The sequence below is a fragment of the Triplophysa dalaica genome, chromosome 21 (assembly GCF_015846415.1).
Source record: "Triplophysa dalaica isolate WHDGS20190420 chromosome 21, ASM1584641v1, whole genome shotgun sequence".
In the NCBI taxonomy this organism is placed as follows: Eukaryota; Metazoa; Chordata; class Actinopteri; order Cypriniformes; family Nemacheilidae; genus Triplophysa; species Triplophysa dalaica.
The window spans coordinates 10,603,267-10,622,301 of record NC_079562.1 but is presented as its reverse complement, the minus strand read 5'-3'; positions in this window follow the sequence as shown (position 1 = coordinate 10,622,301).

Genomic DNA, 19,035 nt, shown 5'->3' with positions numbered 1-19,035 from the left:
TACAAAGTGGATACTTGGAACCCATGTATGCCGGGTATTAAGATCCGCTCACAAGTGGACTAGACAACTTTCAAAACACTTTGTAATCACAATTGGAGTCAATCAAAAATGCAAAAAGGGTGTTAATCCTTGCCAGTTATAGCATTACAATAAATTAACCGTGTGATCTAAAAGTGAGATTTTACAAGACAACTTCTGCATGCAGTGACATAGATCATGTGACACATCCGCTTCTGAAGGTGTCACAGAAACAACTAAGGATGCTTTTTGAAACATCGCATCTGTTCATTCACTTTTAGTTCAATCTCTTTTTTTAGCTTTTTTCCATGTTACTATAAGTGATATTTGGTTTGACGCTTCCCAAAAGCATTCTTCCCGCAATTATACCATAAAATTATGTGTAGAAATGACAAAGAAGCAATCTCATAAAATTAACAAAATGAAGAGAATAATATGATCTGGAAAATGTACGATACAAAAACAAAATTATGATCAGAAAATACATGAAATAAAATAGTGCAACACGATGGATATAGAGCAGCAATATTTGCCGTCCTTCTATAAACACCAGGTGTATACAAAGCCTTGTTTTTCAAGACTTCTTTACTCCATGTTATTATATTCACAGCTTAATGATTTAATGTGCACAAGAGAGTCTCAATTGCTCCAGGTGGGCAGTGGTCTATTGTTAAAGTTTGTAGACTCTTGCCCCACCTTGACAAAAGAAGAAAAGTTGAATGATGTTCTCTCTCTCTGGCCTAATTTACATCACACTGCCTTTGAGAGAACAGTGATCCAGAGGATGTGTGATGTGTGTGTGTGTTTACGGGAGACCAGCTGCTCACAGCTGGGGTATAATGGCCAAGTTTTGGAGGGAAGACCCTGACTACCGGGCAGCTGTCACCAGCAGCAGGGGAGAGGGACAGAGGCCATTTAGCCTGAGACCCTCTGGAGTGTTTCTGCTTGCCCTGTTTTAGACTAAAGACTACTTTATAGTCATTTGAAAAGCAGTTCAGGATGAAAACTAATTGTGAATGCTGTTTACAACTGGACGTTACGTCACTCTTAAAGGGATAGTTCACCCAAAAATAGAATTTACTCTCATGACATTCCGAACCTGTGTGACTTTCTTCTGCAGAACACAATGGATGATATTTTGAAGAATGTTTGTCACCGAACAACACTGAACCCAAATGACCTTCATTGTATAGACATAAAACCACCGAGACATTTTCCAAAATATGTTCTTTTGCATAGCACAGAAGTTAGAGTCAAACAGATTTGGAACACGAGTGTGAATAAATGAGAAAACTTTTGTTTTTGGGTGAACTTTCCCTTTAACTGAGGCCATACGTTGTATAAACGCAGGCTTTGTGTGGTCAGGTTCATCCACCAGAAGTATGTTCAGCTTCTTCCATTGTATAAATAAGGCTTAAGAGTAGTGTGTGTCAGGTGCCATGCTATTTCCGACATTGTTTAGCGCTGTCAAAAGAGTTGCCCTCAGCAACTATTTCTAGGTCTGACAGCTTGTTGCAACTTGTTGCTTATGGTATGGTACGGTTGCGTCTCAAAGATCGTTGTGTACTCAATGAACAACGTCACCTGACTTCCTCTTCATACCTACATGTGCTAAAATAACACCAAACCGATCTGTGCTTGATAAAAGTATGGCCTAAACATGGGTGTGATGGTGGCAGCTGTGGTTCCATCACAAAGCCCTATTCAGAGAAAAGGGACAATACCAAACCTTGGTCACTCTCTCCTCTTCAGTTCCGTGCTAAGATTAATTCCTCAAATCCGTTTTCCCAGTGGCAGTCTTAAAGAATGGGAAGCCCTCCTGTTTGTCAAAGCGTATTGTGGCGATCGCCTGAGAATGAAACCCGGTGATGGTTCTGATAAATAGCCGTCAACGTTGACACTGAACAGACCTTTCCAACTCTTTTGTTTTCAGTATTGCAAGTATGTAATCTGGATTATTTTGGATTTCAAGATTGTCCCTCTCTGGGTGGCACGGCGCTCTCGAGATACTTTGGTTTGACATGTAGGGTCATTAAGACGTGAATTGTTTTTGAACAGCCTGCGCCAAAAACATTACCGTCTTTCCATTGGTAAACGTTTTGTTATCACGTATAAAAGGTCACTCGCTCGACGGTGTTGTTAACTACGTCATGCTTTCAGAAATGCTTGTGACCGCCTAACAAGCCTCAGGATCAACAGGTGCGAGAAATGGCAGGAGGCCATGAGGCAATCGAGTCCGCCGGCAAAAATTGTTTGGTTTTGACTCATTGGTTTCATTCCTTTATAAACGTGTAAATAGGTTTGAAATCTCCAGAAAGAGGTAACCAGAAACTCACATGTATCAGGTGCTGCTGGGAAGCTGTTTGTCCACAGAGCCGAGGCAGTTAGCCACACCCTAAAATACACACACTCTCACCCAATGTTTCTCACACACCCCGCACAGGTGTTTAGCCTGCAGCTGTAGTCAAGCTACAAGTGAAGCTCAACAGACATTTTGCCTATGTGTAAAAAAAAGTGTGAACTCACTGCCTAAAGCCGCGTCGATCAGTTCAGCTGACCATCTGCCAAATGGCAGGGCTGGGCTGGTAAATATAATGGAGGTAATTTTCAACCACACACCTGTTTTATGTAGGTACTATATGTAAATTTTGTCAACTCCCACAGGAATGGAATGATCCATCAATTCTTGCGGGAAAATTATTGCAGTTTACAAAAAATATAAGTATCAAAACATTACTGTTAATTGAAATTGTATAAGTACGAATATATGTAAAAGTATGAATATTTTAAAAAAGTATTAATTGAAAGCTGTAAACTTAACAAAAATGAGAAAAGATGGTTCAAGATAAAACTGAAATAAGTTTAATTTGAGAACCTAAAATTATTAAATGAAAAAAAAAAACTAAACCAAAAAGTTTTTTTTTTACCAATATAGCAATGTCATAAATGAACAAATACATAATAAAACTACAAGAGCACATAAAAACAGCAAAACGTTAAAGTAAAATTAACATGCAAACCAAAAATATACAAAGAATAGTTTTAAATATAAATGTTTCATAAACTAATACTACAATAAAACCATAAAAACTGCGATCAGTAAGTAAATAATGTTTCACCACTATTGAATTCAATAGTAATTACAAATTTAATTGATTTACTCTTTAAGGGTCCTTACCCTAAGAAAAGATAATGTACTTCATATTTATATACTATTCTTACAGTATATTTTATACTTCATATTTTCATACTAACGATATTTTTTCACATATAGGCTACCACTTGTTGATATTTAATGCAATGGAATTCGTTCATTTTAAGTAAGGCTCAAGTATCCAAGTGCTTTATGTTGCAACTTTGTTTGTCTTTTAAGAAAGTGAAGCGTGACTCCGTTAAGTGTGAGGGTCCATAGGAATGATCGCAGGAATAAATTAGGCTACAATCTGGATTCAAAGGATGCATCCCATGTCCCCTGGGCATTCTCACGGTTAAAGAATGCGTCCCCTTGGTAAACACACACACACATACATACAGTGACGCTATCTCTTTCCCACAGCCAACACCATACACTTGAACACACACACATGTAGCTTCTGGGCCTGACACGCAGGACTCCAATTGTATAGAAAAGGGAGCAGAAGGTGCCCTAATTCTTTAACATTTATCTTTTTTGGGGTTGTATTGTTTCAGGGGGGTTACAGTAACAAAGGGAGTGTGAGTGAACATTGTGTGTGTGGTATGTTAACACTATCTCGCTTTAGTGTCTGTACATGTCTGTGTGTATTCATCTGTAAGCATAGACTCTAAATCACTGTGTGTGTGTGCGCGTGTGTGCGTGTTGGTGGTTCTTGGGGGGCTATACCGAGAAAGTTGAATGAACATAAGTAGACACTCAGAAACCGAATTAACAGAGCACATTCCTCAGCTCTCTCCCTCTTTATTCTTCATTTCCGTGCCCCCCCACCCCTCCATGAGAAAATCAAACAGGTGGTTTTGGCCTGTTAGAGGGGCCGTGTCTTGTAGAGGTGGGCTGTCCCGCAGCCTGTTGGAGGCACTGAAAAGCAGCGTCTCCTCTCAGCTCCAGCTTGAGCCCAGCGTCCAGTTAAAGAGAGTCACTCTCATTACCATGTCAATTCTGGGAACGGCCCAGAGACCTCAGCTGCACCCTTACAGGCAGCCCATATGGTGCTCACTTGGCAACCAAGCCAAACCCCCCCCCCAAAACACATTCTCTCACACACATTAAGTCACATAAAAAGACGTGTGAAAAACTAAATTTGTTGCATTGAACCTTCGTCCAAGCACACAATCGGTCTCACAAAGACATCAATGTGCAGAGACGGGGTATAAAATACATGGGTTTGAGCGCACACTAACATGAATATATAGACCACCCGTCGCACCACCTTTTAGAGTGGGTATCAAAGCAGAACAGACAGTTAAAGAAGGCCTGGGACTCCTGTGCACATCTCCTGGGAGAGCTGGACCACACAGCGGCTGTATGGAGCGATGCATCGCTTTATACATCATTTTATTATGTTTTGGAGGTCATCTCATCATAAATGACCTTATTGTGGCGATGGACTACGAGAGACAAAATGTTATACTCAGTTTTACTTAGAGACAACTAAACTAAAGAGCTTTAACAAAAGCTGTTGATACAACAAGTAAACTCGATTATTATTAATAATTTCTCAATTCAAATGTTTATGCACATGTATATAAATATTGGTTTCCAAAATAAAACCTTTTTTTGTTGCTTAGTGTTTTTTTCACTCCCAGAAATTAAATAAATGCTTGTAAAGAGGTCTGTCAAAACATATGAAACAGCAATATTGTTATCTTGCTTAACGGCTTCATGTGTTGATTGATTTAAACTAATATTTAACTTATCATTTGTAAAAACGGATAGCTGAACACGCCACCTGCACAGCCATTAATAAATATGTCATGAAGAACAAAAGAAGTTCATGTGCAGGGTGTTTCTCTGTATTGAGGCATCAGAGAGACCGAAGCTGTGAGGTATTTCCTTCCCTAACAGTGGAATGTGCTGGATCAGAGCCTAATAGTTACAGGAAACTAAAGGTGCATGTGCTTATGTGTGCATTTGTTACATTGTGTGTGTGTGTGCATCCTCTTTCATTGCCAGCGTGCAACGTAAATAATGATTCTTAGAGCAAGTAAACAATGCTGGGGAAATAATAAAGGACTTGCATCATAATTGTAGTTTTCCCTGTTTTGTGATGTCAGAATAGGTTTGTTGTTATTTAAAATGACCATACAGGATGGTGTTTGAAAGTAGGGGATAGTGAGAGATCATGTGAGGAGTGTTCATGTGATGTTGTCTGTAGTTTTACAACAAGCTCATTGCTCTTCATCACATGCTCATTTCTCATAAAGCCAAAGTGATAAAACATCATTGATATGAGAAGCCTTAAGCTGTTTAATTCAACAGTATATACAGTAGGTGACCTTATGGCATAAATATCACATGAACAGTCGAATACTTCTCTAATCTCTTTTTTATCTAAGTTCCTAATTTACTCACAGAACAAACCAATAATTGATAACTCCTAACAGAACATTTATATAATGCCATCAGTAACCAAAAAGCTTTAGTTTTAAAGTAATTCATCTTTTACACTTAGATTGAACATTCAATAAGTGTCAATATAAAGTCAATATAGATGGTTTTATCAGTACCACACACCTGGCCCGGAGTTAACGTCCGTCTATAAACAAAGTCCAAGACAGCTGAAATATAGACGGTTTCAGCAGCAACAACATACAGTAAACAAACGTTATGTGGCCCAAACTTAACTTCAGATAGACCTCAGCAAAAAATCAATAATTGTTAAGTAGTTTAATTTGATTTAATAAACAACAATAATAATACATATTTATATGTATTTAATATAAATTAAATATAAAATAAATAGTTATCACCCTTAATATTATCACCAAACAGACAAGAATGTGCCAGGCACATGCATCGGATGAAAATAAATAAATAAAAAATCTGATACAATACTATACTACACTACACAAGGTGTGCTTCACGATGCCATAAAATAACCTTTATGTCTGAACGGCTCCATAAAGAACAGTTACTTTCAGTTACCCAAATGGTTCTTTGTGGAGAAAAAGGGTTCTTAACATCACAAAAGGTAAGAAAGAGATGTTTTCTTTACTTTTAAGAGTGTTTACTATATTATACTAAGTGCACCTTCAATCTAAGTTACTTATTGTTACAATTATTTAAGTCGATTAAATGCATTAAACTAAGCTGTTGCCTTCACAACATTAGCTGTTGTCACTTTTTTACACTGCCCCGACACTTTTATTTTAGAAACAGGTCTAATCGTGTTCACATTATCAGTCTCTGATCTGTGATAACATCCCCAATCAAAGTGTCGACATGAGCAATACATATTTTTCTCTTTGTGTTTGCACATGCTCAGTACACCGGCTTCCACAAAGCTGCAGCTGTGCAGTCACATACGCAACAAGATTTCACAACATCCTTCTCCCTTCACTGGAAATATCCTACTTTCCTCCTCCCCTCCCTTCCTCCCTCGTTCTCTTTCTCTCTGTGTATAAGTGTCTTCAGTGAAATGCCCTGACAGCCCAGCAGGTGCGCGACTTAGTCATCCGCCCTACCCATATTTTATCGTCTCTGTGTGTGGGTGACTTAACACTACTCGTGAAGTATGCAATGATACATTTCACCATAGTGCTAGTCACAGGTACATGTTGTAATCAACAGATGAGCTGCTCTCCATCAGCCCAGCTGCCTTAGTTTTAACCAAAAGCGTCACTCACACGGACGCCAAACATCATGACTCTGGACTTTCCAGGATTTCTTATGTGTGTGCGTTCTGGCACAGACGTGCAGTGGTTCTGACTCTTTGTACAGCTGGCAGTAGTTTCTGTTTCTAGAGATGAGAGCAGGCTGTGTGTCACATAACTCCCAGTGTTCACTATCTACTGTTTGTCAGACTCTCAAAGTTATAATCAGGGGGCTTATTGACACCCTCACACGCTCACGTTTGTCTAGCCATTGAAATCAAGATGTATGAGGGCACACAAGACCAAGAGTCTTAATATTCATAAACATTATATTGTTTACAAAACATAATTTACATTAACACATTTGGTAGACACAAAAGAAGATATTTTGAAGAATGTTGACAAAAACAACTGCGGTTCCCGTTGACTTGCATTGGTTTTGTGTTCAAACAATATAAGCGAATCGGTACCACCATGGTTCGGCTACCACCGTTCTTCAAAACATCTTCTTTTGTGTTCTGAAGGTGTAAAATGACAAGAGGGTGAGTAAATGATGACAGAATTTTCATCTTTGGATGAACTTTCTACCAAAACGGTTGCACCACCCTACATACACACATGCAAAATCCCTACACAAAACACACACCCTGGTAGATAATCCTTTAAACAGCATATTATGTCATAATGAATAATGTGTTTCACGTTTCTTATTATGGTCCGAAGAGCTTACTTTTTTTTCCAAAAGTACCATATGTCTGCAATCCAAATATAGCATCTAAACATATATATTTACTCTGGCTGGGTTCTTTAAGATGGATGGAGTTTTACCATGAGACAGACATCAGTGCAGTCATACTTATCGTGATTTACACACACACGGCCGGCCCATGTTAAAGATCTTCACATCTGTCAACAGTTAAGGCCCACACTGTTGCCATCTACATGATGAATTCATCCCGAGTCTGAAGGATACATTAAAAGCCCTTCGAACAGCGAGTGTCACTGTAAAAATAATTGCCCTTGAGATTAAAAATAAATATTGTTTAACATCAGAGAACTATACTTAAAGATGTTTCCCAAAGAGAAATGACATGCAGCATCTCGTTGTAAGAGAGAAACAGATGGGGAATCTTTGGAATCACACAACAATGAAGATGGAGAAAAGAAAGTGAAGGATCAGAGCTGAATGAGAAGAAATGGATGAATAAGTGAAAGAGAGAGAGAGAGAGAGAGAGAGAGAGGGGAATGAGAGATTGTCTTTCTGGAAGGTCTCTTCTCAGATGTGGGCTCTTCTTCTCATGCTAATGAGATGTTTCTTTAGCTCTGGCTCTGTTTGCATAACAATGCTGAGAAAGTGAAGGAGCTAAACTTCAGCTTTCTTTGGGAACCAAACCCTGGCCTTTCTTCTGGAGAAAAACACTCTTCTTCTTTTGTCAGAGCAATGAAAGTAGTTCTGGGCAGCTGTGTGAGGTGATCAAAGCCTCTGCTCGAAATGAGTTTGAAATGACCGAAGTTGGAGATGTAACATCACTGACATTCCAGAAATTCTGGAGAAGAACATAACAGAATGAGGAGCAGAAGGAATCGCTATTTCTACCATCGCTGTGTGAAAAAAGTGTTTGAGTGTGTGTGTATCTGCGTGTGACTGTGTTTACTGGGTTTAGTCTTTGGGACCAAATAATCCTCAACATTTGGGGGTTTGAGATATGAAGAGAACTTAAATTAGAAATATTATGAATACATAAAATATAACATTACTTACTTACTTACTTACTACTAAAATATAAAATAATATCTGATGTGTAATACACTTATAGTATATAATTACATTATTTTATATATAAAGTATGTCATTTAGCTCATAAAAAGCAATAGATGTCTATGTAGAGAACCAAGTAAATGCATGTGTGTGTGCGTATCTCTTTCCAGATGCAACACAATGTGATATATTATCAGCACAAGGTTATAAAAGCGAGCTGAATTATGTCTGTGTTGTAACTGTGGGTCATGTGTTATGGCTGTCCAGATGTGGTGGTAACGCCAGTCAGTCTCACGCAGTAATCTGAAAGACACCCTGGAGCGTCTGTGCTTCTTGAGTATGTCCTTGTGACATTGTTTAGTTTCTTATTCTCTATCAAACATGAGCTCACTATCTTAATGATATGAAAAGGTCATTTGAAATGCCTTTGATCTAAAAATAAGGCTTTTTGAGACACTACGACACTTGGCACTTATTTGCTCGACCCTTCTGTATTCATGCTGGTCTGGGCTGGTTTCAGGATGATCTACCTGGTGGGCATAATGATCTTTTATGGTAAAACTGGTTAACCAAAGAAATGTGATGGTTCATTTTGTTGGGGACACCAATCCCGTGCTGGCAGACCAGCTGCCACAACACAACCGCCTTGCAGGAATTTTTGACCAGAAGCCTATTGTGGTTTCTATATGTGTTACATTAACACACACTGCTCTGGCCGTTATAATGCATCTTACATGAATCTGTGAGGATTTGCACTGGTCTCGCTTTTGCACATCCTGCACTATTGCACTTTCTTTTTCAATATTTTTGACATTTAATGCATGACATGTATGACATTTTAATATATAAAGTCGTAGCTTTAAGAACATATTTTTGTTTCTTTATTGTATGTCTCTGCAGCCTGCACCTAAGCAAATTTTTTGTACGTTTAAAGTACTTAACACAAGTTGCAGTAGTCTGCAAGTTATTATGCAAATAAAAAAATAACAAGTAATTAAATAGTTTCCATATTGTCCTTATTAGGTATGATGATGACATCTGTTCAAATTTCTCATTCGCAGCATACTATCACCTTATGAAATAAAGATATATGTGAATACTGGAGAATTTTACATTTTAATATTACATATTATTCCCAAAGAAAGCCATCCCCTAAAAAACAACGAATATGGACATTCAAAGTTTCAAAAGGATTGCAACGATTTTATTGTTTATTCAATGTATCATTATAGGTGAGCATAGAATATCACATGACAAATGTTGCTCTTCTCTCACATTTAAACTTCTCAAAGTCCAGGTGTTCAAGTGCCACTGCAACGGCTACTAATGAGCCATTAGCATCCTTAAAGAAAGGACGTAATGCCTCACAAAGACTTTTACAGTAGTTGAAATGTTGTAGTGGTTAACTTCGTGTGGTGGTGCTCAGAAAGTGTGATGATTCTAATGAGCTATTGTCTCCAGAGCCATCACCTGTTTCCTCAGTAAGGGTCACGAGCCATTAGCAATGAGCTCTACACTTAGCACCTGTGATGCTCCTCACGGTCTGAATGAGGAAGTTTATACCCAAATGAGCACGAGTATAAGCAAGCTTTGCGGTAGTCACAACCTCTAACGCTCAATGACGCTGCTACTGTATTCAAGCAATCTGCCGCTATACAAATTAGCACCTACTTATCTGAGGTGAAACTTTTTATTTAGATGCAAAGCAGCTATTTCCTTATTCTCTGTATGCTAAGTGTTCAGATAAGACACGGACGGAATGCTTTTAACATATGCTGTGAACGCTGCTACGGTCTGCGACATAAACTTTAAAGACTTTTTTATGAACCTGAGGGGAGTGTAAAGAGTCATTCACTAGCATGTGTTTTAAGGCATTGTAAATATGTCCCAGGTTGAGTCTTTGCCTTAATTAGTTCACAAATGTATATATTTTTATCACCTTTGTTTTCTTACTCGCTCGTGGTGATTAAATAAATACTTACTCCCGAAAAGAATCATTAAATTAGATTTACAGTTCTAAAATGTGGAGACAACATGTGAACGATTGTGGTCTGTGTCGATTGTAAACATACTTTTTTTAAGAGAATGAAAGATGATGTTGATTGTTGACGTGCTGTCACACATCTGTTCTTCGCTAGGACTTTACTAGGACCACGGTGGCAGGAGGATCCATGGCGACAGGAGGCTGCCCGTCTGGTGCCAGTGTATTTTTACTGGGCGGCAAATAATAACTCACAGCTGGCAGTGTGGGAACAGCTGCTGCTAACATCACTACGCCCAGCATCTTTCTCCTGCACACTTTTCCTCCCTCGCTTTAGGGCCCAGACTCACTGGAGCCGAAGCTCCACAGCCCACTTCCTCTCTCCAGAATTCACTTCCTGTCATTTGATGGGGCTTCCTGTCACGCCTCTATGATCAGGCCTTGAGAAACCTCTTCTCAGAGAGTAGCTTCCTGTTTCAAAGACAGCTGTAGAGATAGTTCCTGCTTTTTGCTTCACTCAGGGAATTCTCTCTCTCTCTCTCTCTCTCTCTCGCGCACACAAACACGCAAAAACGTACAAAAGGCATGTTCTGTTATCTCATTTGGACTGCTGATTTTTCCATTTCCTTTAGCGAAGCAGGTGACTGCTGTTTGCTGATGTGGCCAGTGGTTTCGGGTCATCAGATTGTCAGCCAGCTATTAGTTCATCAAAAAATGTTCTCCCACTTGCTCATGTTGTTGTTAACCATAACCTTTTTATCTGAGCATTAAAGGGATAGTTCACCTAAAAAATTCTGTCATCAGTTGCTTAGTAATCGAACAACGGTGGTACCCATTGACTTGCATTGGTTGTGTCCATACAATAGAAGTGAACGTGTACCACTGTTGGTTCTTTAAAATATATTTTGTGTTCTTAGGAAGAAAGAAAGTCATACAGGTTTGAAAGGACAAGAGAGTGAGGAAATGATGACAGAGGTGACAGGGTGAACTGTCCCTTTAACAGCTGTGGTTACTGTAAACTGTTGTATGGACCTTAGTATATTTATTTGGCAGGCATTTTATTTTTGAGTTAGCGTGTCTCTAAGGTACACATTTACCAGATCCACAGAGGAAAGTCATTCGGGTTTGGAACGACATGAGGTTGACATAATACGTAATGACAAAATGAGAGGAATAATGAGAGAATTTTCCTTTTAAGGGAGATCTGTTCCCTGTAGGCAAATGAACAAACAGATTTCAAAATTAGCTGTCTCAAGTCTGCTGTTCTGTTCTTCTGACGTCGATTCCTGGCATTCCAGTTTTTTGGATTCCCAAGTAAAGCCCCATAATTCACACAAGTGGAAAAACATTTGCAAAGTGGAACAACACCTAATGTCTCACTCCGTTTGCTTATTTTTGTCACTTTGTTGTGTTGGCATATGTTCGAGACTTCCACGGCAGTCTACGAAACAAACCAATCGCCAGACACAACCCAACCGTCTTGGCAGATAAAGCAGACAGAGAAGTGGTGGACTGCCATGGAATGCAGTAGGTGGAGAGGCTGTAGGTTTCTCTGGAGATATGCGCTGATTGGTACGTGACGTATATGGTATAAACCGTGTGTAAGTGTGTCTTCAGATGTAAAGTGGAGTGATCCTAACAGTAGTATACAGAATGTTATAGTGGATGATTGAACTACAGTAGAAAACCATTATTGTGTTACACGTTTAAGTACGTTTTCACCTGAACGCTTCCTTAATTTCTAGCTTCCTTTAAGGGCACATGTGTTGCCCTTCTGTCTATCTACTGTGCCCATCTGGTGTGTGTGTTTGCATGTGTGTGCATGTGTGAGAGGAAGCAGTGGGGTGCTTGGGTTTGAACTGGGACAGAACAGGTTTGAGACGCAGCATGATGACTTCAGAGAGGCTGGTTTTAACCCAGCAGGCCCATCATAAGGGTCAGTAAGAAGAACCTTTTGCCAGTAGAGCTACAACACATCACATACACCACATTATGTGCAATCTGGCCTGTGCAAATAGATCAACGCCCCAATCAACATTAGGATCTGTTGTGAATCGTTTATTAAATTAATGCTGTGAATATAGCCACATGCGAGGTGCTCCTTAAATATACGGTATATTGTCGGATGTCCAAATTCACTGTTTTTCAGGAAAAGGAAAAAACACTGTACTTTTAAATTGAATATACCATGTGTTGTCAAACTTGACGAACACTTTTTAATACTTTTTTATTGTTCAGATATTTGCAAAAACCCAGCGAAAAACATTAAGGGTGACTAATAATAATGATTTGTGGCAAAAATCACTAAATATAGAGGTACAAGGTTTAGAAGGACAGCTGTGATATGTAAATCATATCTGCGAGGATTGCAAAAACTAGTGCGGGGACAGACCAAAATAAAAGCATCTGCTAAATGTAAATGTAATGATAGACTTTAATTTTTGTCAAAAGTTGTACATGCTATAGAAAGTCAAAGGCAAATTCACTGTAAATTCAAAAAATATGACTGTAAAATATTTAAATGATTGCACCTGAGACTAATAAAAATCAAGACGTGTGCTTTATGATAAGATTTTTACAATAAAAACCCAGAGGACTTGTTTTAATTTACAGAATATTTTTTCCAGCTGGTATTGATGACACAGTTTATGCATCCAAATGTGTATCATGACAAGTGATATCAAGTGTGTCATGGTTCTGTTAAAGAGAAGAAAAAAATCTTCATCATGTATTTACCATCATGTCATTTCAAACCTGTATGACTTTATTTCTTCATCAGAACACAAAAGAAGATGATTTGAAGAATTTTGGTAACCAAACAACACTGGACCTCTTTGACTTCCATTGTATTGACACTAATCCACTTACCCATTTCTCAAAATATCTTCTTTTGTGTTCCGTGGGAGAAATAGTCATATTAAGGAGTATAAGTAATTACATATATTTTGATAATTTTTGGTGGGGGGTTAAATATCTCTTTAACTTTTATATAATCTACAATGTAAAAGAAAAAACGTTCAAGACTTCATGAGGTAAAGTTTTTGAGAGAATAGTAACAAAGTATATGAATACTTTATCACCATTTGTTTCTATAAACGAACACTGTCTGTAGAATCTAACACTGTACTTAAATCCATATATATAGTGTTGTTGCTTTCCTCATTCCGAAACTTTCTTTTTGTCTTTCCTCTGTCTCCCTCCCTCGATTTTCTTTTCTCTCTCTCTCTCTCTCTCTCTCTCTCTCTCTCTCTCTCTCTCTCTCTCTCTCTCCCTCTCTTTCCTCTCTCTCTATTGCTCTCTCCGTCTTTGGGAAGCATGCCTTCCCCAGCTGTGTGTTCAGCCCCCACAGTGAGGGCTCAGGGCAGGCCAGGCTCACAGCTGGCCAGACATTGTGGAGCCAGTCGACAGGCGCATGGAGGGCCGCCCGCCCCGGCCTCTTCCTTTGCAAACATGCCCAGGTGTGGGGCCTGATGGCTGGGCCTCTGATGTGTGTGTGTGTGTGTGTTGGAGAGGGGGGTCAGAGCAAGAGGAGGTATAAAGGGTGGGTATTCCCACTGAAGCTGTGTCAACACTGAATGCAGGGGAGTGTTTGTGGCATGGGGGTGGGTAGGGGGCAGTTTGCAACGATTACTGGCTCATTGTAACCACATTGTAGGGAAATTGCTCATATTTGCCAAGCAGCCAGGCGGGCGCATGGGCAGATGCTCGAATAGGAAAAAAACGCTCTGAAGGAGTATTGTCGGGCTTTAATTTAAGATGCATCCAGACGCGGCGGTTGTTTTAAAAAGGCGACGGCGCACTGTCAACGCATGCAAACATGCGCACGCATACATCACGAAAAATGTTTTTTATACCACATATGGGAATTGTGTACTTCACGTGTCTGGTAAATTACAGCAGATGTATGGTGTTTTGCACTCGTAGATGGATGGTTGAATCTGTTAATCTATGATCTCATCCTAAGGCACGGCCTGTTAGACAAAGGGTCCAAGGGCTGGACAAAAACGGTTGAAAGAGATAACAGCCAAAATCCCAATAAACCTTTGAACATCATTATCTGTAGCACAGACTCAAACACAAACACACACACACACACACACACACACTAATGAGGTACCTGAGTGATGTCTCTCTGGCTTTTTTGCTGTTGGATTTTCTCACCAGCTTTCCTTCAGCTGAGTCACAGTGTTTCAGTCCCCCTAGTGGTAAAGATTGAATCTACATCTTCTGAATCCTACACATCTGGAAGCAGCAGACCCTGTATTAAAGAATCAGAACAGTAATGAAAATGTAATATGTTTTAAAGTGAAGATTTCCTCAAGATGTCAAAGGGCAATTCGACGCAAATATTAAACTTAAAATGAACAAAAAAGTTTAATTCCAAAAGTTTTAATAACACCGATATGTCAGATGTCAATATTTGGTGGTTTAAATGTAAAGTCTCTCTAGTTTTTAAACAATTTTTTTTTAAAGCATTTTTTCCAAAGTCAGGTAATATAAGTCAGGTAAGAAAGTCACATCCATAACTGTCGATATTTCTCATAAATGGACACATGAAAATTAAAATATAGTAACTATTTTATGTTCTATAAAGAGGCATCTCTTCTCCATTTCTTGGGTATTAATGCTTTTGGTTTGTACATTTTAACCCACAGAAATCCTACAAAGTATGTTGTACGCATGCTTAAAATAAAAAACTTGTGCATTTCTGACTCTATCATCAGGGTTTAATAAAATACAAACAGATGGTTCAATATATTAGTTTTAAATACATTTTCAGAGAATTTTTATTTCAAGTTTTGGCTGAAAATATTTCAGGAATTTCCCCAATGATACAATTCATCTACATCTTTGCATTCAACACTGAATCACCAACAGAGATCTTTTTTAGCCTTCATTTGTTGTTTTGCCTAAAGTATGTTACATATGGGAACATAGCGGTCAATTAATACTTCCCCTTTTATTATTGCACTCAAATATTTTGCTACGTTATTCATACTCTGGGTCCTTTTCATCTTACAGACTTTTTCCAGCACTTACAAATACGTTTCTTACAAACCATAAAGTTATGGAGGGGATTGCCCATGGAAATGATAGATGATAACAGATTAGAAGTTTATTTCTAATCTATATGAGAAACTGCTGTTATTTCACTCAAATCATTATTCTCCAACAGATGTGGACAATGAGTAACTGTGTGCTTTACAGGGGTCAATAATTTCATATAATTCAAACATACCTTTCATAATTGGTTGATAATTATGTTAGGTCGCCTGACCTCAAAATCCCCCGCGAGATGTCAAAATATTCACAGCACGTGTGTGCACTCGCTCGACAAGGCAACGTGCGTATAAACTTGCTCTTGCAACGCCATACTTTTGCTGCATATTTGTTCACTTTGTGTGCATGTTCTTCTTTTTTATCTCGGGGAATGAATTGTTGCTCACCTGTTCACACACGCTGACAAAAGCCAAGCAGCGGAAGCAGCTGTCACACAACTGTATTGGTACAATACTTTGGTCGCATGTTTGCTCAGTACATATTCTCACTTTGGTCAGCTCAAACATCCCTTACAAACAGCACACAGATCACAGTGCTCTTCAAAAATAGCCCAGGTCTTTGGGAACAGTATTTAAACAGCTGAATATCTCTTCTGGCCATGTTTACTCAATGCACGTTGGATGCTGTCCATGTGCTTCAGGTGTATGTACTGAGTTGTCCTTCAAGATCCGTCCTGAAAATCTAAAACAGTGACGATTATAGCAAGGGCAGCGAGAATAAAAGAATAAATGTTAACGTTTATACTTCAATAGTATAATTGTGAATGGTATGGTGGAGAGATATTAGACATCAAAATGATAAATACTTAGGATAAGGACCTGAGTCGTGATCTTTTGAAATGTTTTGCCTATTGTTCGTCTTCATTGGTAGAGCTGTAACTGTGTTGACATGTGCTGCTGATATTTACTGAAGACCTTGGGGGCCACTCCACACATCTGGAGTCTAGACTCAGCGGCTCTACAGGCCCGAGACTCCCTCTCTCCTTTCCTCTTTCTCTCCTCCGTCCACTGTTTGCGTAGCTGCTTGTGTTTAATTTCAATTAAAATTCAAGTGCTCAATCGATTGTGGCGATGAGGGACAAAGTAACTGGAGCCGGGTGTCCTCAAAACACGCGGAGAGAAATATTATTGCAAAGACTTACGTAAACCGGGCGAGCATCTGTGTTTGTGTGAGAGAAACAATGTGATTATCACTTGAATTTTTGGGCCGAGAGGAGCCGTTTGTTTTAGCTGACGCATCCTTGCTGGCACACAGGAGAGATAAAACGACAACACAAATATCGATTGTTTCTAAAAGAGGTCAATGAGATTAAATGGAGATTACCTATCTAGATTTGAATATTTGTTTGTGATAGTGAAAATGTACATTAGGTGTCACCCTAATTTACCTTACTGTACACACACACACACACACACATACGTGCACAAACACACAAAGGAAAGATTCTTGTTAAGTGTAGTGTAAAGACAAATTGGCGTGTGCAGCTGTAGAGATCTGCTTTACCTGTTAATCTTTTCTCCTCCTCCCACCCGCTCGAGTACATACACAAAGAGCAGTAAAACTTGACAGTAGTTTACTTTACAGACACTCTCTGGCCTCTTCTGGCATCCCTTTAAATTTGTGTGGACCTGCTCAAGTCATTATGCACACAAAAGCTCCAGTAAAGTATATGACAGTGAAACATTGTATCACGCTGCAAAAATTATTTATCGTAATCAGCATTTATCTAAACATCCTTCAAACAAAAACTTTTACTTGAGAAGCGGAAGACGGCAAGAAACAAAACAATCCGTTTCAGAAAGAGTTGCAGTGTGAAATGAAGGAAAAAAGCAGGCAAATGTTGACCGAGTATGATGAGATATCAGAAATATTTTGGCTACTGATATTTATTCATATTTCACCATATCAGTAGGGTAATATTTTAAGCCTATAACTGATACGAGTGTTAAACTCTGACTGATAAAGCTGATCAGGGGTTTTCAGGGATAAGTGGTGGGTTTGCATTTTGAGGTTAGAAAAACGTTATAAATTAATAAAAAGCTGTGCGTAATTTTTTTTTAAATGACTCTTTGTTGTGCATTAGAATTAATATCAATCAAACTGCAGTTTCTTGTTGTTTTGATTAAGTAAAAATAAAGCTAACTAACAGAATTATACAGAAAAAAATTACACAATAAAAACACATTTTTTAACTTATCTGTTTTTGCAAATAAACTCTGCATATATTATTTATGATTATATCCACATTTATATATTTATTATTATAACTATCATTCGAAGAAAAACAAATGTGTACTTTTAATACATTTCCCCTTGGCTTATTTTTCCAAATGACCTTAAACAGAGAAGTGGTTCTGCACACGCAGAACGGTGGAAAATCTTGTTGAAATGATCTTTGTGTGTTTGTGAGAGAGCGAGAGAGAAGGTATATAAATGAACCTCTGATTTACAGCCCGTCCTTATGTAGGACCCCTCCCTTTTCCATGTTCACCCCTTCCCTCCTTTCTGTGCCCATAATAATGGACACGGTGTTTTTACGAGAGTACCAGACCTAACCCCATTCACACTGCACCACTGAGTCGGCACTAAATGGCCCCGTTCAGCTCACCGCTATTAAACAGCTCATAAAAACTGGCCACACAACCGCCCGAGCCACACAGATGCAACTTCACGGCTCCTGATCCCAGCGTGATGCGAATGAGACAGCTGCCTGCTCAAAATCGAACACATGATGCTTAATCTTCTACAATGAGCTGAATTATCAGGCTTAAGCAGGGGTATTAGAATCAGAAATGGTTATAAAATGACACCGAGCTGAGTGATTTAAGTGGTTTGGAGAGATTTAAGTGGTTTTACCACAGGACTCCAACATCAAAAGCCAATAATAATTACTGACTTCTCCAAGGGCCGCACGATTCAGGTTCTTTCCCACCACGACTGCTTTGTCCCTTTGTTGTTTTCTGTCTTACCATAGTAAAGGATATCATATTCCTCTGAAAGCTCTCGGACAGGTGAGCGGTGCTTTGGGTGACCTCGATCTCTCACATTACGGTGTTAAACTGTGACTCTCTGCTGTTCTCGATTACACACACACGCATGCACACACACACAGGTGCGATCCTTACACATCATTCTGTTTCAGTTGTCAGTGAGTATCATACATCACCAGGGCCCACGGTATTACATTACAATGCATTATATCTCTCGGACATGATCATACAAGGGGCTGTTTGGGGCAAAAACATGACATAACTTATGGGATTCATTGATCAAAGTTTGCAACTACGTGACGTTATTCAAATATAAGTTCATGTTGCAAATATTTTGATGAATAATATTCAATATTTTCACTGACAATAGCTTTATCCCATTGATGCCGTAGTAAGAATGTAATATTTGAGCCAAAGTAAACTGCACAGGAGGTATT